Source organism: Lactuca sativa, chromosome 2 (assembly GCF_002870075.4).
Source record: "Lactuca sativa cultivar Salinas chromosome 2, Lsat_Salinas_v11, whole genome shotgun sequence".
Taxonomy (NCBI): domain Eukaryota; kingdom Viridiplantae; phylum Streptophyta; class Magnoliopsida; order Asterales; family Asteraceae; genus Lactuca; species Lactuca sativa.
In genome coordinates, this window is record NC_056624.2 from 42012849 (window position 1) to 42037566 (window position 24718).

Genomic DNA, 24718 nt, shown 5'->3' on the forward strand with positions numbered 1-24718 from the left:
GGGAAGGGGTTTAGCCCACTGTTTTGGTGTCGTTCTCCAAATTAATTAAATTAATACTAAATAACTTCCACAACACAACCTTATAAGTTTTATAAACTTAATATCTATGAGCGTTACATATAAACTATAAAATTGCTTGTACGAAATTTCAAGAGTATAGTTGTTATGTTATGTTTTCACAAAGGGTGAGAGGTCTTATTATTATCCAATTTGGTATTCAAATCTTTTTATAAAAATGCATCTTGTTCATGAGAACCGTAAAAGATTGATATAAGTTTGATTTACTTATATATTTATCAAATGTTGTACTTTTTGATTTGAACAAACGATATTTATAAATGAGTCATAATACACTTTTATTACTCAATTATTTTATACTTTTGATAGAAGTACATATTTATAAAAGCTAGTCAACCAAATAAATTTTATAACACACTTTTCGTTATTCAAAACCTGTAGAGCTCACCAACAGTTTTTGTTGGTGTATCTTAACACATGTATTCTCAATTTTATTAGCAGGTCGTAAGTGTTCACATAGAAGAATTTATGCTATTATAGCCTACCTTTGTAAACGCCAAATTGTTAGGCGTGTGTTAAGATTTAACAATAGTCATCGACAATGTAATTTCTATTTCGGTAATTATAGAAGATTATATTTGTACTGCTCAATGTATCTTCAATAACTGCGATCACTGATTTATGTGGTGCACCGCGGTGTTTTCGTCGGCGGCTAGGAAGGTGACAATTTTGTTGAGAAGCACCGAGCGCAACACTGAGCATAACCCTAAACCTCTTAGGAGTTGTAGTTGTTGATGTGGGGAAGTGAGCCTGAGGTTGTCGGCAAGGTGAAATGAAACTGATATCGCCAATGATATGAGGTGACCCGAGGTCGCCGAACACTACAGAGATCATACATTTTGAATGGTTCTTGAAAAAAAGCCTTAGAAAAATGGTCCTTTTGATTTTGTGATAAGCTATTGGTTTGGAAGCACAATGGCTTGAAGAAATTATAAAATTACATGTCTAACATGACACGTGTTTTGTTAGACTTGTTTTGACATAATTTTATTACACTTTTGTTCTTAATTTTGGTATTTGTATGAAATAACCACACTTTGGTACTTAATTGGATGTTGTTATGCAATTTTTTTCTACATCTAATGTTTTTTTGCTTTCAGTAATTAATTTCATTACGTATTTGTTTTTCTACACCCGAAAAGGGTTGAATTAAAAAAAAACATGAAATTGATTATTACCGGCGACACTATTACCGACGACAACATATTAGCGGCAATACCAGGTATTACTAAAGAATTCATTACTAGCTGGGACATGTCGCTATTTTGATCAATAACGACGGAGCAACAAAGACGACTCATTAATTATTGGCACCGTATCACCGTTGTTACCTTTACTAACGACTACATCTACTCTTAGGGGTAATTTTTGTCACAACTATTAATCGTTTTTTAGTGATGGTCATACTTATAATTTTTAATAGTAATATTGAATTTTGTGAATTCTATAATAGCATGTTAAGTATGGAAATATATATTTGAAGAGACAGTTCGAGAAAGTTTACTAGTGTCGGTCTAACATGCAATTTGTCATCAAATTTAGAGTGAAAGAAATTGCAAACCTCTGTTTTGATTTTATTTGGGTTACTTATCAACTCACCATTAATCATTCGACCGTTTTGCAATGTTTTATTTCTCTCGGTTTATATGAGTATTTTGTAAAAGAAAAAGAAAAAAATGGTCATGTATGATATTTTGTTTACATTTTAGTGATTAATCCAAATTCTAGTAAGGTTCTAATTCTGAAAATAGGAAAATCTTCGAAGAAGGTCATTTCTGCAAATCTAGGAAAATAGAAGACAAAATATGTTCAAAGTAAACCAATCAATACAAGAAATCAAGGTATTAGCAACGACAGGCATCGCCGCAAAAGAGTGTCCATGTTGCCACTAAAGCTATTAGCGGCGACTTATCGCCGGAAAAAGGTTGCCGCTGTTTCCTCGCTGCAAATGCTCAAGATGTCGCCATTAATACTATATGTCGCCACTAATCATATGTCACCACTAATTACATGCCGCAGCTAAAATATTTTTTATTTTTTTAATTAACATTAAAAATATAAGAAACAATATAAATGCATAAAAACTGTTACAAAACTTAATTTTGTAGGAATATTAATCCTACACAATCAGTCCAAAATATTCATCCAAACAAAGTACAATATATCCAACATATTAACTCAAACCAAACATTTCATAAAATCCTAAAAAAGTAACTACTCGTCTTCATCATTTCCATTGTTTCCTTCGTTCTTATTTCGTGGCGGCAATGAGCGGAACCAGTCTTCCAGTGTCGCAGAATAGAACAAGGTCGGGTCCTTTATTATTGTTTGCAGCATCTCCAACTACAAAGAAAAAAAATATATTACTAACATATCAAAATAGCATCATACTTTCCAAAAATTACCAAAATAAGAAATACCAACATATTAAACTATAACCAACGTATCATTATAGCATTCTATTTTCCAAATACACTTAAACATAATCATACACAATATTGCATATATATTATAGCATTGTACTTCTTTTTTACATTTTTCTATTATAAATTATACTTTCCAGAAAATTACCAAACTACAAATACCAACAAATCAAACTATAACCAAACTACATGACAACATTGTACTTTTTTTTAAATTATCCATTATAGCATTTTACTTTCCAAAAATTACCAAACTACAAAATACCAACATATGAAACTATAACCAAATTGCATGATACATAATATTGCATATACATTATAGCATTGTACATTTTTTCATTTTTCCATTATAGCTTTGTACTTTACAAAAATTACCAAAATACCAACATATGAACATATCATTTTAGCATTCTACTTTCCGTTTTACCATTGTACTATATACTAAACAAACAATTACCAACATATCATTATAGCATCCTACTTTTTTCGTTTTTCCATTATAGCATAATACTTTTCAAATTAAACAAACAATTTCCTCTGATTGTGGTGGTTGTTTTGTCATCAGTTGTTCCTGATCGTACATAAACACAACCGTAGCAGGTTTACATAAAACAATTGTGTATATCGCTTGGTGTTAGACCGCTTGCTTTAGAAGAAGAATGAGTTTGTTGATTGATCTCTTGGAGTAAACCCAACTGTATTTTCAAATAAATGATAAAGACCATAAAAATTAGATCACTAAATACCCCTTGACGATATAAACACTTATATGAAAAAACAAATTAACCACTTACGTATTGTTGCTCGACTGCAGGACTACTAAATACCCCTTGGCGATTGGTATTTGCCTTACGAAATGATTCGATTTGAGTGATGTCCTATTGTACACTGAAAATTAAATTACTTATACTTTAAATAAACAGTAAAATATATCGTAACTTACTTCTTTGAAACACGCATTGCTATACGAGCTTGAACCCCCTCTGTTTATAACTTGTAGTTTTGCATGAACTTCTTTGTTGGACGTCGACACTTTAAAAATCCGGGTGATTGAAAATGTTCGACTGCATGAGCCCAATTTTCACGTGACATACCCGTGGGGGAGGGGGTTGTCTAATGCCATTGGGATATCTATAGGCTCCCCAATATTCTTAAAATATGTATGGGCTTTAATTTTTCGGCTATTGGGTCAAAAATATGGTTTATACTTTGCTTTTCTAGGAAAATGTATTTTTGTATAATGTTTTATAAGTTTACGGTCAGCTTTACGTCCAAGGAGGTGTTTACGGCCGTAAACAGGTTTACGGCCGTAAACCTATTTACGGCCGTAAACCTATTTACGGCCATAAACCCATTTTCGTCCCATGTTTCTCATGTATATATATAGGGTGAGTAGTGTAAGGGTAACGTTTTTTTTTTGTGATGAACAGAAGAGAATAGGGACCTTAAGTGTGTATAAGTATGTGTGAATCTTGTATCTGGATCTTCATTCATATCAATACATACAGGATTCATCATTTTCATCATCTCCTTCTCTTCTATTTGATCTGACATCATCCGTTTGATTGGGATTCCGCACCATCAAACGAAACTGATTGATACACAAGCAGATTGGGGACTTACGATTGGTATCAGAGCAAGGATTGTATCAGTCAATTTTGTCAGATCTGGAGCTTATTTTATCTAATTTTTGAAATATTTTTGCATTTTTTGGATAGATCTCTGAAAATTAAGGGGGGTTTCTTCTTTGCATTTTTCATAAAAACGAGTTTTTTTATTGAGTTTTGGAGCAGAAAATGGCAAAAATCATTGTTTTTGGTCGAAACCTGCGAGAGGGTGGCGGAGTTTGCGGCTGGCGGCTAGGGTTTCGAAGTTCACAGCCCGAGGTTCACGGTCCGAGCTTGCGGCCGGTCTTTGGAGTTTGCGGTCCAGCAGCCTCGGTCTTCGCTTCGGAGTTGATCCTCGCATCGCAGCTAAAAAACTTGGGAAGCGGAATTGGGGGTGCATGGGATCGAACCTGGGACCTCTGGTTCATAAACCCAGCGCCCTAACCAACTCCTCTAGCAACGCTTTTGTTCCTTCCTTCGCAAATATAATTCAAAACCACTCCCTATCGCATCCAGTTTCGAAAATTTGACACTTTTAACCCAAAAATTCAATTTCCTTCATTTTAAATTCCAATTTTAACCAAAATAATAATAATAATAATAATAATAATAATAATAATAATAATAATAATAATAATAATAATAATAATAATAATAAATTGGTGTTTAATTTTTGACTTTTATTTTTTGACTTTTTACTAAAAAATCGACTTTGACTTTCCAATTTGACATTTGACTTTAAACTTTGACATTCTCGTTTGACTTTTGAATTTTCAAATCTAACTTTTGAGTTTGACTTGTCAAGTTTGACTTTTTAAATTTAACTTTTAAGGTTGACTTTTGAGGTTTGTAGTCAAAGGGTTTGATATTTAAGTTTGATTTTGACTTCTAGTTTTTTTAATGACTTTTAAGGTCAACGAGGGAAATAAAGACATGAAAGAGAGTCGTCAGGAGATGTTAAGACAAAACTTCAACATGTTCAATTATATCCTTGGAGAAATCCTGGAAGCTCAGTTATAGCGATTTACTACACTTACTACTGAGATGAATACAGCTGGGATATTCTTGACTAAATCTGAGATAAACAAAAAGCTACTAAATTCACTTCCAAAATCGTGGGATATGAACGTGGTTGTCATCAAGAAGACAAAAGATCTCAATCATCTTAGTCTTGCTGCTATAATTGAAGAACTTGATGCTTTGAAGTGTGGAAAAAAAATGATTTCCACAAACATCCCGGTCAATGAAGTTTCATGTACTCCATCTTGTGAAGATACGATTAAACTTCATCCTGAACAAATTGATTTATTAAAAAGTGAAGTTGAGGACCTGAGATATGAAGGATATCAACTCAGGAAAGGACAGAAACCCCTGAAGGCTGAATTAGAAGCAAAAACCAAGGACTTTAGGAAACTTAGGAAGACTATAGTAATAAATGTGAAAATTATGACTACATCAAGAGACAGAATGTTGAGTTATTTACTAAGCTTGATATATTAAAAGTGAAATTTGAAACTGCCAATTTTGATTTTAAAAAGTTTGATGTATCAAGCGAGGTAGTTTCCAATTGATTGACCATTACATGCAGTTCAAACAAAACCAACAAAAGGGTTTAGGATACGATAATGTACCTCCTCCTTTCAATCACGAATATCAGTATCACCCTTTGACTAAAGAGGAGATTACCAATGCACCATTCATGGTTTATGGCAAACCAGCTGGATTTGTGTCAGGAGGAATTATTAATGCTGAAGATACTAATATTTCTACTTCATGTGCAGGTAATGTAGCAGAAGATGAGAAGAAGGAGAAAACCATTGAACAAACCAACATCTCCTTGAACTCCGAATCTGTTGCTTCGAAGTCAGTTGCTTCTGATCAACCTGTTGTTGAGAAATACAGGCTACCAGTTCCAGTGAAGCAGAGTGCCTTTTGTAACTGTGCGTGTGGGAAAAGCAAGAGACAAGCCATGGATACGCCACCAGGGGCAGGAAGAAATAACTTCACAGTGAAGAAAAAGACTTGTTTTCACTGTGGTACACCTGGACACAGTGCCAGAAACTGTCCCAATCGTGCATACGTTCCCTACTATGCACAAGTCTGGCAGAACGCGCCAAGAGGGAGATTTTTCAAAAGAAACCCCTCAAGGTAACGTTCAGACAATGCCGACTGGAATGCCATGAAGGCCAAGAATTTAACTCCCAAGGCCAAGCATCCAACTCCCAAGGCCAAGCATCCAACTCCCAAGAACAAGAACGGAATGCTAGCCCAGAAGTCTAGTTCAAGAGATGCTACTATGAAGCCAAGACCGGTTAGGTCAAAGTTATCTCAGTAGCCGGCTTCAAGTTCCAAATTAAGTGCCGAGGCACCCATCGGATCGAACAAGAAATGGGTTAAACCCGAATATAGATGGGTACCAAAGGTGAAAACTCCCAAATCTTCTAATGACTCTAATATTTCATCATCTTTTGTTTATGATAAGCAGGATATGTCTTGGGAGAGAGTACCTTGCATTGATGACAAAGATCGACCCAGTTTCAAAATGGATTGGGTTCCAAAGACCAATTGATCCCGCTCTGTGTTGGAGCAGCTATGGAGGCATATCATCAGACTTCGGTTTGTTGGTAGTGGCTGTTCTAGGAACATGATAGGAGGCATCTCTCAACTATGCAACATTTTGACCTTTGCTTGAGAGTATGCGTCTTTTTGCGGGAAAGGAGAAAAGGAAGAGGATCACATGGGGTTAGTGTTTAATGATGTAAAGAATTTTCGGATCTGTTCTGAGATTAGGCATGTTGTTCTCAGACCTTCTGTATGCAAATTCAATCGGTGAATTACGGTTTGCGTTTTCTTCTCTATACTCCTGAGTTTATCTTACTCTGATTCGTTTTAAAGACAATTTTTCATTTTCTTAATAGTTTTTCGTTAGTAGTTATTATTGGGAAATGACATTAGCAAGTGATAACGGGCAATTTGAATCTGCATAACGTACCTAAGTTGAATTGTCTATGCTATGTGCTCGATGCGCTGGTAGGCACAAAATATTTTAAATGGAATTGACTAGGAAGAGTTAAAAACTTAAGTAATTCAAGGACTTGACAAACATTGAACTAGTTAGATCCGTTTAGTCTGACACTACGACACTCGGATAGGTTGAGTAGGGAGATATACACGGGAATCTAACGGTAACACTAAAGAACTCATATCTAGAACTGTGGATTCACTTTTCCTCGATGTGCGGATTCTGTCCTTAATTCCGGTCGGATTGGGTGACTGGGTAATTCCGATAAATTAGGTCTATAGAAGGTTATTTTCTTTCTTTCTGTTTGTTAGTCATATGTTGCTTTCTCTGCGTGATCGAGAGATCCGACCTGGACTCTAACATATGCAACTCTATGTCTCTGCATCTTCTTTCTATGCAATTCTTTCTATCTGTTAGCCATATACTGTCTCCTTTGTATGACTCAAAATCTGACCTGGTACACAGTATATGCACCATTCTCTTCTCAATCCCTCTAAAAACTTCAGTTAGTCATATGTTTCATCCTTTGCGTGATTGGAAGAGATCCGACCTGGATGTACAACATATGCATTCTAAATCTATCTTCTCTCTTAATAATTGTCTGCTCACCCGGTGTAAGGAGTATTCTGGAAGTCCTTGATGGCTGGAGCATATCAGGAAGCGGGAAACACGTTCTAGTACAATTAAAATTGAACACATACAGATTGTCTGTAGATCTCGCTGCTCAATTTAGGTGGACAACAATATCCCTGGTCGTCAGCTAAATGGTCCCTAGGAAATATTTCTAAGAATATAGGATCAAAATGTCTTGTCATTATAAGTTTGTTCAAAATTTATCACAAATTTTTCGTGTTTAAGTGGATCACAATACCGGCGATCGACCAGACATAGACATGAAGGTAGAGGTACTGACAAGTGGATTAAGGTTGTCTCACAACTTTGATCCCAAATATTTTTGTTTTGTTAAATTTGTTCATAGTTTTCCTCTATGCACAAATTTAGGGGGAGATTTAAAAAAAATCAAAGAAAAATCAGAAAATTTCAAAAATCAAACAAAAATCAGAAAATTAAAAATCCAAAAATAGTGTTATTTCTATTTTGTTTTGTTTTAAGTTTTCTTTTAGTTTTTTTTTTCTTGAAAAGTGATTTCAGGTGTAGTTGAAACTCATGGAGTTTGTGTCGAAAATTTCTAAGCCAAAGCCTCGTTTGTGAGCATCGAAGAATTCTCATTCGAAGGAGCAAGAAATGAAGATTATTCTTTCAACATTCAATCATTCAACCCCAGAAGCAAGGTGAAGCAGAAATTGAAGATTATGTGACGGATTGCATTGAAGCCTCCTCAATCAGTCTGCTGCTATCTATGAACCTGCTGATGTTATCCAGAAGATTTGTTCTCTCTGGTGTTCTCTCTGAAGATTCTCAAGCTGAAAGCGCCATCTTTTAAGAATCAGTACAAGAAGCCTCCTCACCCAATGTGCGTTCAGAGTCAAATCTTGAAGAAAAGCTCAAGTGCTCAAGATGAAGTCATTCATTGAAGATTCATCAAGTACATTTTGATGTTGTGAGAATTTGAAGATAAATGTTGAAGCCAATCTCCCAATGAAGATTAACAAGAAAAGCCAGCTACTTTTTAGGGGGAGCTTGTTGGGTCAATTAAGAAAAGAAAGTTATAAACCAAGGGGGAGATTGTTGGGTCAAAAATATGGTTTATACTTTACTTTTTTAGAAAAATGTATTTTTGTCACTTGTATCGTAAACAGCTTGGTTTTTACGGTCGTATACGTGTTTACGGTTGTGTTTACGGCCGTAAACCCATTTATGGCCCATTTTCTCTGGCCCATGTTCCCCTTGTATATATATATATATATATATATATATATATATATATATATATATATATATATATATATATATATATATATATATATATATATATATATATATATATATATATATATATATATATATAGGTGTTAGGGGTGAGGAGTAGGGATTGATGAACATAAGAGAGTTTACAGCCAATAGAGAGAGAGAAAGGAGCATATGTGTGTAATTGTGTGAATCTTGTAAGGGAACTTCATTCTAATCAATTCAAACAAGATTCATATTATTCTTCTTCTCCTTCTCTTCAATTTGATCTGACATCATTCGTTTTATTGGGATTTCGCACCATCAAACGGATCTGATTGATACACAGGCAAATTAGGGACTTACAACCGCCTTTATAAATTCTTGCAAGACTCGAATCAATGCTCCGAAACAACTGAGCACGCTCGGGATCCAAGTTAACCTTATCCAATTCAAACTTATTCTACAAATACAAATAAGTTAGTTAATTAATTACTAGTCACAACTAAACTTAAAATATTATCCAAGTTACCTTTAGATGCATGATTGTTGCATTCCTTAAAGCGGGGGGAACATTATGCCAACCAAATACGCTGAAAGGGATGTTCCTCCACATATATCTCCTAATCTCATGTGAAAACTAACATGCTTCCCGACAGTGGAATATGTGATCTCCCTGTCGAAATCCAAATCCATTAACCTTCCCTTGTTTGCCCGTATCAACTTTCCTAACTCGATGTTTTTCGATAAACCCCTTCTTTTATTTGGATAATCATCTGAAAAAATACAATTAAAAATATTAGTCACGATAATTTATAATAAATTAATAAAAATAGCTAATAAATATATCATAATAAGACTTAACATCCTGTTCGTGCTGACCGCGACAAAAGCCTACTGGAGGTGGTGGATCCCTGGCTCCATCACCTCCGTGTCCATGGCCCATAATATCGGCCATTATGGTAAAGAGTATCACCCAACTAAACCTCATATGTAGCTTTTAAAATTAAAAAATGTACAATATAGAGGCACAATATGAATAAAAGTTAGACAAACAACATGAATAAAAGCTAGACAAACAGTATGAATAAAAGTTACTCTTCAAATAAACTCTCTATTACAAAAGAAAACATTTGATTTTTTTAATCAGAATCTCCATCATATACTAAAATGTCTTCTTCATCAGATCATAATCAGAATTGTCATCATCATAATCAGTCTCTTCCTCATAAACATTATCAATTCTACCCATTGGCAGAGGTACTTTTGTCTTATCCTCATTGTCATAATCAGAATTGTTTTGAGCTACATCAACATTTTTTGAAAGTATTGTGAGAAGTCGATAAAAACTCTAGCTCCAGATAAAGAGTTGATTTGAACTATGTCAACATTTGTCACAACTAGCATTTTAGCTAGGAAATTCTATTCTTGTGTAACCATTCAACTATTGTAAAACATATACTCTAAGTAAATCTCACTCAATGCTCATTTAAATTCATCATTCATGTTCATCAAAGAGTCTGAAACCCTAAGAACCATGGTTTAACTCCACATTGGACTAGGATTTCCTTATTGGGCCTAATAGACCAATAAGCATCGAATTCAACCATTTAGGGCTTGGAAACCCTATTTGGATTCTAAATGGACCCTATTCACAAATCTATAACATTTTGGACCATTTGGGCCTAAAATGATTCATTCTAACCCTAATGGGGCCTTATTTGGCCATAAAAACTCCAATTAACCTTAATGGACCTTAGAACCCATTCTTTTATACTATTGGGCCGTGAACTACCCTAAAGGCCCAATAGGCCGAAAATTTTATGATTAGGCTCTAAAATAAAGTTTAATGAGCTCAAACTATTCCATTTCTACCTTATTGGCCCAAAATCTCAACCCGACACCAATTAACAAAAAAAATTGAAATTGGGGGTTGACTTTGGAGATGCCACCTCAATATTGTTCACCATGTAAAAATGCATGGTCTCCCATATCCCCATGCAAGTCACCTCATCCTTCTCCCCCCTCTCTTATTCTACTTACGGCCGAGAGCTAAACACACACACACACACACATTCTTCCAAACACTTTCCAACCACTCTCCAAACACTCTCAAAGAATCTCCTCCTTCCTCCAAGATCTCAAAAATTTGCTAGAGTTTTAAGGATCTTCATCAATTCATTCCAATATTTGGTAAGTTATTGTCAAACACAAGTCGCTTCCTTCGTCTTAACATGAAAAACTCCTTCTTACATAGTTTTATTCCATGACCACACCTTAAAAGCTTCATAAGCTCAAATCCACTTCAAGGTGTTGCTAGGACCAAAATCCTTTCCATTCTTTCTTCAAAAACTGAAACATCAAACAAAGGTGAGTTCATACCCCCGTGTTTTTAGTTTTTACATTCTTTCCTTCAAAAATCTAGTTTTCAAAAGAATTTCGGGACAAAATTCCCTCTAACGGGGGGATGATGTCACATCTAGCATTTTAGCTAGGAAATTCTATTCCTGTGTAACTATTCAGCTATTGTAAAACATATACTCTAAGTAAATCTCACCCAATGCTCATTTAAATTCACCATTCATGTTCATCAAAGAGTCTGAAACCCAAAGAACCATGGTTTAAGTCCATATTGAACTAGGATTTCCTTATTGGGCCTAATGTACCGATAAGCATCCAATTCAACCATTTTGGGCTTGAAAATCCTATTTGGATTCTAAATGGACCCAATTCACAAATCTATAACATTTTGGACCATTTGGGCCTAGAATGATTCATTCTAACCCTAATGGGCCTTATTGGGCCATAACAAATCCAATTAACGTTAACGGACCTTAGAACCCATTTTTATATACTATTGGACCGTTAACTACCCTAAAGGCCCAAAAGGCCAAAAATTTTATGATTAGGCTCTAAAAATCCTAACTAAAGTTTAATGGGCTCAAACTATTCCATTTCTACCTTCTTGGCCCAAAATCTCGGCCCAACACCAATTAAAAAAAATGAAAATGGGGGGGGGGTTGACTTTGGAGATGCCACCTCCATATTGTTCACAATGTAACAATGCATGGTCTCCCACATCTCCATGCAAGTCACCTCATCCTTCTCTCCCCTCACTTCTTCTAGTCACGACTGAGAGCTAAGAACACACACACTGTAATGTCCCGTCTCCGGTACGATGATTCCATAGTATTTAATTAGAAGTTTGTAAGAGGGACTCGGCGAGTTCATAGCCTGACTCGCCGAGTAGGGACGGGATTTCGAGCACGTGTTAGTCGGCGACTCGGCGAGTCCATATTCGGGACTCGGCGAGTCTGCCTGCCTGGAAGAAACCCTAAATCCCCGGGTTGCTCACTATTTAAACGACCTTATAGCCCCCAATATCGCCTCCTTCACCCTCAGAGAGCTGTGAGAAAACCCTAATCCATCCTTGAGTGATCTAAGTGTTCTTGTGTGAAATTGTGAAGGCTTGAAGAAGAAGAAGAAGAAAGGAGCAAGGAGAAGAGGTGTAGAGCAAAGATCCAAGGGCAAATCAGAGTTCCTTGAGGTATTCTTCGGATTTCCTCCCCTTTTATGCTTTAAAACCCCATTAGAACTCTTCTAGATCTAGTTTGATGCTTTTCTCAAGCCTTATGATTGTATGGATGCCCTAATAGGTCGAGATATCCTTAGATCAGTTCATTTAGGAGTTGTAGAGCCCGGATCTATCGCCTTTTTGAAGATACTTTGCATGAAAACCCTAGATCTAGCCTTTATTATGCTTTTTGAGCCATTTTATCTTCATGGATGCATATGGGCACGTAAAGATAGAATCTTTATGTGCTAATCGAGTTAAGGGAGTCCAGATCTATAAGTTTCATACACTGGAGTCAAGCAGAATCGAGTTTTGAGTTGTTGCATGCAAGCGACTCGGCGAGTCGAGTCGCGAGTCCCCGATTTTCCCTTTTTGAGTGATGCCGAGTGGGACCAGTGAGTGGTAGAGTGGACTTAACGAGTTTGAGGTCAGACTCAGTAATGGAGGGACTCGGCGAGTTGTTCATACAACTTGGCGAGTCCAAGGCAATCTTCTTAGCTCGAAGAACAACTCGTCGAGTTGTTCATATGACTCGGCGAGTCGAATGCAGATTGCCTGAAGTTTTAGATTCGAAAGGGAACTCGTCGAGTTGATGCAATACTCGACGAGTAGCAGCGAGTAGGGTTGAGAAGTGAGTATAGGGACTCGGCGAGTTGGCGGCCCAACTCGGCGAGTCAGGTCAACTGTGGGTTGACTTTGACCAGGAGAGTTGACTTTGACCAAGAGAGTTGACTTTGATCATGAGAGTTGACTTTGACCATGGGTAAAAGAGTCATTTTACCCCAGTGCAGTGATTAGCATTGATTGAGTGTGTTTATGGACTTGTAGTCGGGGAGATACCGGAGCAGCAGCAGATAGCTTCCAGAGCCATACACACAGCAGCCAATTCACGAGGTGAGTTTCCTTCCGGTAGGAACGGGTCTACGGCCACAATGCCGACCCATTTAGTTAGTAGCAGTTCCGGACTTCAGTCCGAAGCAGTAGTTCAGTATGCTTGATGTCTCTGTGATTCAAGCACATTGTGTGTTATATGTTCCAGACTATGGTCCGATGCAGAATACAATATGTGTGTTATGTTAGTTGATATGTGTTATGCCATGCTATAATGAGTAGTTCCGGACTTCGGTCCGATGCAGTTAGTTCCGGACTTCGGTCCGATGCAGTCAGTTCCGAACTTTGGTCCGATGCAGTCAGTTCCGGACTTCGGTCTGATGTAGTCAGTTCCGGACTTCGGTCCGATGCAGTCAGTTCCGGACTTCGGTCCGATGCAGTCAGTTCCGGACTTTGGTCCGATGCAGTTAGTTTTGGACTTCGGTCCGATGCAGCTAGTTCCGGACTTCGGTCCGATGCAGTGGGCAAGGCCCAGTATGTGTTTTATATGTATTGTATGGTATGTGGTAGTTTGGGGCAGCTCATTAAGCTTCGTGCTTACAGTTTCAGTTTTGGTTTCAGGTACTTCCGCAAGCAAAGGGAAGAGCTCGGGATGATGGCATCGCACACACCACAGCTTCAGTTTTTATCCTGGGAGTTGATTCAGTTCTTGATTTTGATATGTTACAGTTATGATACAATTTTCCTCATAGTATTTTTACTATGGTTGAGATACATACTGTGTGGTTTTATGATATGATACTCAGATTTATGGTTTTTGGTTATATTGAAAAATGAAATTTTTGGGTCGTATTTTTGGGTTGTTTCAAGTTGGTATCAGAGCCTTGGTTTGAGGGATTCGGATACTTCCGGGTGTATCTGAACTCAAACTAAGGGGAAGATAAAAAGATTTTTTTAAAAAGGAAAATGTTTTCTAAAGAATTTTGAAAGCACTTAGAAAGAAAGAAATTTTTAGACGAGATAAGGGTGTGGTGCATGCGATCAGCCGAGCTCAAGTAAGTACTCCCAAATTACCCATACAAGTTATTTGTTCAGTTTCAGTTTCAGTAGAACAACATGCTAGTATAGGACTATGGATCTAGGAGGATGCCTTATGTGCTTGCTATATGTGTATCAGCTTTATGAGTATTGCATGCTAGTATTGAGTAGACAGCAGTAGGATAGCCTATTTAGGTTATGCCTGATAGTATGAGCTTAGCATTGTATGCTAGTACAGTTTCTTGTTATGAGAATAGTTTTGCCTGAGTATGTTTCCTTTATCCGAATGCTGCTTGCTTTGTGCTTTGTGGGATTCTGAGTGATGGGAGTTAGCCATTAGGTGAATACGTTACATTACATGTAATCAGGGTTGAATAATCTTAGAGTGCTGGATTTGACCCTATTTCGTAGCTCTCGTTTGAGTCCAACCGTTGTAGGGACGAGTCTTTTACTCGAAGGATTATCTGAGCCTCGTCACATGTGATGGTTTCCAGGTGGTGGCTAGTTGGCATCGCGAGGAGGCCTTGAGCAGTTGAGGACTGGTTTGAGTTGAGTCTGAGGTTTCCCTAGGGCAAGCCTAGGATGACAGTAGCAGATATCAGTAGTAGTAGAAGTGACTTGGTGGAGTCAAGGCAATTCTTGAGGAAAGTACGGATAGATGTGGAAGGTAGTATGGGCCCGTAGTACTGAAAGCAGAGGATCCGTACTGGAATCAAGAAAGGTTGAGACAAGACCAGGAAGCTAGTTGTAGTATCAATGATCCCTTGAGATATTTCAGTTTTCTGATGTAGTTGTGATGTGTTTCAGAATGGTGGTTTTGCGTTCGAGACCAGCAGCCGGCAGTGGAGGTGCCAGGGAGGGATCAGGTTCAGGCTCGAGGGACGAGCGCATGGATGAGCAGACCCGAGAGTTTCTTTCTTCAGAGATTACGCGTATCATTATAGAGAAGACTTCTGTGATCTTCGGTTCGATCAAGGAGGGAATCCTAGAGCTGATGGATGAGAGATTGGGCACCTTCCGTGCCGAGGTGGCGGCCATGATGGGGTTGCGCACCCTTACATTCAGGGAGTTCAGGGCGTGTGGAGCTCCAGACTATCACGGGGCGTGGGACCCCATAGCGAGTACTAGATGGTTGGCGGATGTGGCCAACGCTTTCCGCAGTAGCAGGTGTCCTGAGGGGGACAAGGTCAGATTGGCGTCTTGTCTTCTGAAGGACAGGGCACGGGATTGGTGGGAGGAGGTCGGACATACCATGGGAGATGATGCAGCATTGGACGCCGTGACCTGGGCTGACTTCTCTACCAGCTTCAGGGCGGAGTTTGCATCGGTTATTGAGGTGCAACAGTTAGCTAGAGAGTTTCAGGACCTCACCCAGACTACAGAGACAGTGGCGGAGATCACCGCCAAGTTCAGGGAGAGGGCTCTTCTCGTTCCTCAGTATGCAGCCGATGAGGAGATGAAGAAGGCCCGTTATCATGAGATGTTGCGGAGCGATATCCGCCAGTTTGTGAGCCGGTCCAGCTGTAAAACGCTGGATGACATGATTGCTAGGGCTCGGGAGAGGGAGATTGATCTCGAGATGGAGAAGAAGAGGAAACCAGAGGCGGTTTCGGGTACAGGTAGTTCAAGCAAAAAGCCCAAGGTTTCAGATCACAGATCTAGGAGTCAGCAGAGCCACGGTCGATGTGGCAAGTGTGGGAGATTACATGAGGGGGCGTGCAAGGCAGGGAGTTCCGGCTGCTACAAGTGCGGTCGGATTAGGCATTTGAGCAGGGATTGTACGGCCCCCGCTACTGCCGTTGCAGCATCTGATCTGATTTGCTTTCAGTGCAATCAGAGGGGACATAAAAAGTCCCAGTGTCCGAGTTTAGCCGCAGCAGGGAAGGTGGCTGTACCTGCCCCTGCTACCTTGAGGATTACAGATGGCCGGCAGGGCCGAGCTGATGTGCCTGTGGCGAAGAGTAGGGCGTTTCAGATGACAGCAGAGGAGACGCGAGCGACTCCTGATGTGGTGACGGGTATGTATCTTCCCTTCATCTCTATTTTTTTACTGATTGTTGTTGCTTATGATTATATGTTTTGTATAGGGTCGTTCTCTATGAACGGCATTTCTGCTATGGTATTATTCGATTCGGGGGCTACCCGATCATTCGTATCACTTGCGCTTAGCAAGAGATTTAGTAGAGCTCCAGGGGAGCTGGACTGTCCGCTAGAGGTCGAGATAGCAGATGATAGGACCGTGAGGGTCGCCAGAGTATTCAGAGGGTGTTCGCTTCAGTTGTTTGACGAACAGTTTTCGGTGGACCTGGTTCTTATTCCCCTGCGAGGGAATAAGGTTATAGTAGGCATGGATTGGCTGAGCCCCAATGGGGCGGTGATTGATTGTGAGCAGCAGTTAGTGAGGGTTCGCACTCCCAGTGGGGGAGAGTTAGTGATTCAGGGCAAGAGGCCACAACGCGGACCAACCTTTTGTTCCGCCGCGAGAGCGAGACGCTATTTACAGCAGGGTTGCGCTGGATATATAGCTTATGTATAGATGCTCGGGAGAAGGGTAAGGTAGTAGTAGACAATGTTCCGGTAGTGCGAGACTACCCGGATGTATTTCCCGAGGATTTACCGGGAATACCTCCTGAGAGACAGGTTGAGTTCAGGATCGACCTGATTCCTGGTGCGGCTTCGATAGCCAAGGCACCGTATCGACTAGCTCCCCCTGAGATGCAGGAGTTGTCTACGCAGCTGCAAGAGCTGCTAGACAAAGGTTTCATTCGGCCGAGTAGTTCGCCTTGAGGAGCGCCGATCCTGTTTGTGAGGAAGAAGGATGGGTCGCATCGTATGTGTATAGATTACCGGGAGTTGAATAAGGTAATGGTGAAGAACCGTTACCCACTTCCAAGGATAGATGATTTGTTTGATCAGCTTCAGGGAGCGTCTTGGTTCTCCAAGATCGATCTACGCTCTGATTACCATCAGATGCGGGTTAGAGATGAGGATGTGCAGAAGACTGCTTTTAGGACCAGGTATGGTCATTATGAGTTTGTGGTGATGCCATTTGGGCTCACCAATGCTCCAGCTGCGTTCATGGATCTCATGGATCGCGTGTGCAGGCCCATGCTGGATCGGTCAGTGATAGTATTCATAGATGATATCTTTGGTGTATTCCAAGACGCAGGAGCAGCACGAGGAGCACCTGCGGGAGGTGCTGGAGGTTTTGAGGAGGGAGAGACTTTTCGCAAAGTTCTCCAAGTATGAGTTCTGGTTGCGCGAGGTGCAGTTCCTTGGTCACCTCGTCAACTAGAAGGGTATTTTGGTAGATCCGGCCAAGATAGAGGCCGTGATGCAGTGGGAGGTCCCGAAGTCTCCATCTGAGATTCGGAGCTTCCTAGGGTTGGCAGGGTATTACCAGAGATTCATTCAGGATTTCTTTAAGATAGCAGTGCCGCTCACCCGACTGACCAAGAAGTCGGTGGTATTTTGTTGGGGGCCTGAGCAGCAGGCAGCGTTCGAGACCCTCAGACAGAGATTGTGCGAGGCTCCGATCCTTACCTTGCCAGAGGGAGTAGAGGACTTCGTAGTCTACTGTGATGCCTCGATCTCAGGTATCGGAGCAGTATTGATGCAGCGAGGCCATGTGATAGCTTACGCCTCGAGACAGTTGAAGCCTCACGAGGCTAACTATCCTACCCATGATTTAGAACTGAGGGCGGTTGTGTTTGCCCTCAAGATTTGGAGGCATTATCTTTATGGGGTCCGTTGTACTATTTACACGGATCACAAGAGTTTGAGGTACCTTATGGATCAGCCGAGTCTGAACATGAGGCAGAGGAGATGGTTGGATGTGTTAAAGGATTATGATTGTGAGATCCTTTACCATCCAGGGAAGGCCAACATGGTGGCCGACGCCCTAAGCCGCAAAGTGTCGGCAGCCCCTATCAGAGATTTGTGTTTGAGGATGACAGTGATCACTCCCTTGTTGGAGCGGATCAAGGAGGCTCAGGTTGAGGGCCTCAAAGAGGAGAGGCAAAAGTGTGAGAGGATAGTGGGCTGAGTAGCTTCATTTGATTATGACAGTCGAGGATTGCTGACGCTTCACGGGAGGGTATGGGTGCCATACTGGGGAGGAGTACGACAGGTGTTGATGGACGAGGCTCATAAGTCTCGATTTTCCATCCACCCAGGGGCGACGAAGATGTATCGAGATCTTCGACCCGATTATTGGTGGCCCTGCATGAAGCGGGACGTCGCCTGGTATGTTGAGAGATGCCTGACCTGCAGGAAGGTCAAGGCGGAGCACCAGAGGCCTCACGGCAAGATGCAGCCGTTAGACATTCCAGTGTGGAAATGGGAGGACATCACCATGGATTTTGTCACCAAGCTTCCCAGGACCGCACGAGGAGTGGATTCGATATGGGTAGTAGTGGATCGGTTGACGAAGAGTGCTCATTTTATCCCGATCCAGGAGAGTATATCGGCAGAGAAGTTAGCCGATATCTATGTGCGAGAGATTGTGGCACGTCATGGAGTGCCGGTATCGGTGGTGTCAGTCCGAGATGTCCGTTTTACATCCAGATTCTGGAAGCGGTTCCACGACGAGATGGGTACTCGTCTCCATTTCAGCACCGCTTTCAACCCTCAGACGGACGGGCAGAGCGAGAGGACGATTCAGACTCTCGAGGACATGCTCAGGGCATGTGTTTTAGATTTCGGTGGCAGTTGGGATACGTATCTTCCGTTAGCGGAATTTTCGTATAACAACAGTTATCATGCGAGCATTGATCGACCTCCCTTTGAGATGCTTTATGGGAGGAAGTGTACGACCCCGATTTGTTGGGGTGTGGTCGGTCAGCGAGTCATCGGGAGCACAGAAGTGGTGCTCAAGACAACCGAGTTGATCCAGCAGGTCCGTAGTAGACTACAGACTACGCAGAGTCGGCAGAAAAGTTACGTCGATAGGAGGCGTTCAGACTTGGAGTTCCAGGTGGGTGATATGGTCCTTCTGAAGGTCTCGCCTTGGAAGGGTGTCATCAGGTTCCGGAAGAGGGGCAAGTTGGGTCCCAGGTTTATTGGTCCTTTCAGGGTTTTGGCCCGGGTGGGTCGGGTTGCTTATCGGTTGGATCTTCCTGAGGAGCTTAGTCAGATCCACAACACTTTCCATGTGTCTCAGTTGAGGAAGTGTTTGGTGGATGAGTCAGCAGTTGTTCCCTTAGAGGATATTCAGGTTGATAGCAGCCTGAATTATATTGAGAGGCCGGTCGCGATTCTGGACCGGAAGACAAAGACCTTGAGGAACACGGAAATTCAGTTAGTGAAGGTGCAGTGGCAGCACCGGAAGGGGTCTGAGTGGACGTGGGAGGCCGAGGAGGAGATGAGAGAGAACTATCCGGAGATATTTGTAGATTCAGCCATAGCAGACTTCGAGGACGAAGTCTGAGTCAAGTGGGGGAGAATTGTAACGTCCCGTCTCCGGTACGATGATTCCATAGTATTTAATTAGAAGTTTGTAAGAGGGACTCGGCGAGTTCATTGCCTGACTCGCCGAGTAGGGACGGGATTTCGAGCACGTGTTAGTTGGCGACTCAGCGAGTCCATATTCAGGACTCGGCGAGTCTGCCTGCCAGGAAGAAACCCTAAATCCCTGGGTTGCTCACTATTTAAACGACCTTATAGCCCCCAATCTCGCCTCCTTCACCCTCAAAGAGCTGTGAGAAAACTCTAATCCATCCTTGAGTGATCTAAGTGTTCTTGTGTGAAATTGTGAAGGCTTGAAGAAGAAGAAGAAGAAAGGAGCAAGGAGAAGAGGTGTAGAGCAAAGATCCAAGGGCAAATCAGAGTTCCTTGAGGTATTCTTCGGATTTCCTCCCCTTTTATGCTTTAAAACCCCATTAGAACTCTTCTAGATCTAGTTTGATGCTTTTCTCAAGCCTTATGATTGTATGGATGCCCTAATAGGTCGAGATATCCTTAGATCTGTTCATTTAGGAGTTGTAGAGCCCGGATCTATCGCCTTTTTGAAGATACTTTGCATGAAAACCCAAGATCTAGCCTTTATTATGCTTTTTGAGCCATTTTATCTTCATGGATGCATATGGGCACGTAAAGATAGAATCTTTACGTGCTAATCGAGTTAAGGGAGTCCAAATCTATTAGTTTTATACATCGGATTCAAGCAGAATCGAGTTTCAAGTTGTTGCATGCAAGCGACTCGGCGAGTCTGAAGAACGACTGGGCGAGTCGAGTCGCGAGTCCCCGATTTTCCCTTTTTGAGTGATGCCGAGTGGGACCAGTGAGTGGTAGAGTGGACTTAACGAGTTTGAGGTCAGACTCAGTAATGGAGGGAGAGTTGTTCATACAACTCGGCGAGTCCAAGGCAATCTTCTTAGCTCGAAGAACAACTCGTCGAGTTGTTCATATGACTCGGTGAGTCGAATGCAGATTGCCTGAAGTTTTAGATTCGAAAGGGAACTCGTCGAGTTGATGCCATACTCGACGAGTAGCAGCGAGTAGGGTTGAGAAGTGAGTATATGGACTCGGCGAGTTGGCGGCCTAACTCGGCGAGTCAAGTCAACTGTGGGTTGACTTTGACCAGGAGAGTTGACTTTGATCAGGAGAGTTGACTTTGACCATGGGTAAAAGAGTCATTTTACCCCAGTGCAGTGATTAGCATTGATTTAGTGTGTTTATGGACTTGTAGTCGGGGAGATACCGGAGCAGCAGCAGATAGCTTCCAGAGCCATACACACAGCAGCCAGTTCACGAGGTGAGTTTCCTTCAAGTAGGAACGGGTCTACGGCCACAATGCCGGCCCATTTAATTAGTAGCAGTTCCGGACTTCAGTCCGAAGCAGTAGTTTAGTATGCTTGATGTCTTCGTGATTCAAGCACGTTGTGTGTTATATGTTCCGGACTATGGTCTGATGCAGAATGCAATATGTGTGTTATGTTAGTTGATATGTGTTATGCCATGCTATGATGAGTAGTTCCGGACTTCGGTCCGATGCAGTTAGTTCCGAACTTCGGTCCGATGCAGTCAGTTCCGGACTTCGGTCCGATGCAGTTAGTTCCGGACTTCGGTCCGATGCAGTCAGTTCCGGACTTTGGTCCGATGCAGTTAGTTTCGGACTTCGGTCCGATGCAGCTAGTTCCGGACTTCGGTCCGATGCAGTGGGCAAGGCCCAGTATGTGTTTTATATGTATTGTATGGTATGTGGTAGTTTGGGGGAGCTCACTAAGCTTCATGCTTACAGTTTCAGTTTTGGTTTCAGGTACTTCCGCAAGCAAAGGGAAGAGCTCGGGATGATGGCATCGCACACACCACAGCTTCAGTTTTTATCCTGGGAGTTGATTCAGTTCTTGATTTTGATATGTTACAGTTATGATACAGTTTTCCTCACAGTATTTTTACTATGGTTGAGATACATAGTGTGTGGTTTTATGATATGATACTCAGATTTATGGTTTTTGGTTATATTGAAAAATGAAATTTTTGGGTCGTATTTTTGGGTTGTTTCACACACACACACATTCTTCCAAACACTCTCAAAGAATCTCCTCCTTCCTCCAAGATCTTGAAAATTGGCTAGAGTTATGTGACTACCCAAAATTTTCATTTGTATAAACTCCGCAATCAAGCATGTCAAAAATTTGCCAAATTCATCTCGAAACATTTTGGCCGGTTTTAAGTCCGTTTGAGTATTTTATTTTAATTTAATTTATCATCAAACGAACAATTAAATGGAATGTCCGTTAGGTGTATTGTATAACGATTAATCAATAAACACCTTGGCTAGGTGTTTACAGCCAAACAAGGGTGTTTGGGTCGTAAACTCCCTTTGGCATGGACTCATGCATATAGCATGAGTTTACTCTCCATTCTTCACTTTTCAATTCCCACCTCAAGAACACTCAAATTTCTCTCTCAAGTATCATATCACTTTTCCGTGAAATCCGCCAAAATGTAAGCATTTTCTTCCTAGATTCGTTCCTATAACACCTTATCTAGTGTTTATACTCGATTTCATCCATGGAAATCTCCTCTTTTCTTAGATCTTCAAGTGTTCTTCAAAACACCAAGAACACACACCAGTGTTCTTAGCCAAAATCGATCATTCAAGCTCCTAGATCGTAAGTACACTTGCCCTAGCTTCTTGTGTGCTTAATATGAACTTGTTTAAACTCAAAAATAATCAAAATCCCCATGTTCATATGTGTTTACGGTTTGGGAAGACCTCCCAAAACCGTAAACACCTTCAAAGGGTGTTTAAGTGCCCTTAACACCTTCTACGGCATGTATAAGTGACTAGAACCTTTCATGCATAAGATAGAAGCACCAAAACACGAAAGAAATGGACAAACATGAGTTTACGACTGTAAACCATTGTGTTTGTGACTGTTAACTCCCAAGGAGTGGTCCAAGGACTGTAAACTCCAAAAGGAAGTCATTTCGAGCCCCAATCACTTCCTAAGCCCTTGATTCGAGTCTAGCATAATTCCTTGAGTGGTTTAGGACCTTTGAACACCCAATGGCACCACTTCCATGAGTTTACGACTGTAAACTCATGGGGGAAGTGGTCCAGAAACCGTAAACACCCATAAGGGCCACCATTTGAGGAGTAAAGTCCAATGTGAGGCCATACTCTCTTTATATGCAACCCTTGGTACTCCTAGCACTTGTAGCAAAGTGTTTTCATGATTTGGGATGTCCTTACTTGCATAATTAGTTATTAAATGACTAATTGGATACTTAAATGTATCATTAGATGTTAAATAGGATTTGCGTGTGTGGTCAAGTCCTCACTTGACACTTAGCATCCTATACCATCCGTTCATCCGCATCACCCACGTCAGGTGAGTTCATACCCCTGAATCAACCTTTTAAATGATTTTAAATGATTATATGGGGGGAATACAAGTTGAATTATAGAGTAATTAGATCAATCACATGTGATTAATAACTGTATAGCAAATAGATTTTTACATGTTAAACTGCTTTATCCAGTTAAAGGTTTTCTAAACTTGTTTTCAAATCTCTTTTAAAGTATGAATATCTCTTTATAGTTTATTAAAGATTTTTCAAAGTTTTTACCAAAACTTCTTTTATACTTTTATATTGTCAAATGCATGCTTGTATATGTATAGTTATCTAAGAAATGTTTAAAGGACTTAGGAAGGCTAACTCGCTTTTTTTCCTTTTCCTTGTTTGGATGTGGCTTTAGAGTAACGGTTATCCGTCCGAAGGTTGTTTAAATATTAGTTATATATTATGTATACATATATAGTCATAAAAGTTCCATTAATCAATTCATCACCTTTGGGTAGCAAAGGCATCTAGATAACCTCTCAAGTAAACTATAATAGGCATAGTTTAGAAACCAACTCTAACATTCATGAAGGAGAACTTAGTTATATCTATATTCTAAAACATATACTTTTAGTAAAAGGAAAGGTTTATAGAAATCAAAACACGGGATACATCCTCATGACGTGGATTCCACCGTTGTCAAGTTGGTAACCAGAGTCTCTTGGAGGGAGATCGGGCATTGTGTGTATAGATCTATACAGGATAGACACTCCCACATCCTGACTGCTAGCTACAGTCCTGGCCGACCAAGCCAAGGGGTGACAAATGTCACATTCATTCCGACGCCAGTAGGTCGTCAAGTATTCGATTGTCAATCAGTATGGTTACGAGTATCTTTACGTTTACATTATAATTCATGGCTTTAAAGTAATAAGTATTATCACGGTATTTTCTATATATGAAACCATCATAACCTATTTTCCTAGTTATATATACTAGGTCACATTATAAACCTTTAAACCAACCCACATAGGATTAAAGGCTAATTTAGACTCTCCGAGGCATGTTGTTCGTTCAATACCATCCTGGAGTCTGTGTTTTACTCTTTTAGACCCTCTGATGCGTGTTGTTCATTCAACACCACACTAGGGTCTGTATTTGATTCTTTTAGACTTTGCTAGGCGTGTTGTTCATTTAATACCACCTGGAGTCTGTATTTGTTTACCCTTTTTAGACTTTGCGAGGCATCCCGCCTGGAGTCTATGTTTTGTTACCTTTAGACATTGCTAGAAGTGTTGTTCATTCAATACTACCCGAAGTCTATGTTTTATTTATTTTTAGCCAGCAACATTACCACTGAGGTAAAAATATTATTTTCCCTATTACTTGTGATTATGATCTTCTCACATATTCTTTAAAGTATAAATCATATTTTGATAATGATAGTACCTTTAAGGGAAAATGTTTCTTAAACATAAAACAATTGAGTCTTGGTAGAAGACAA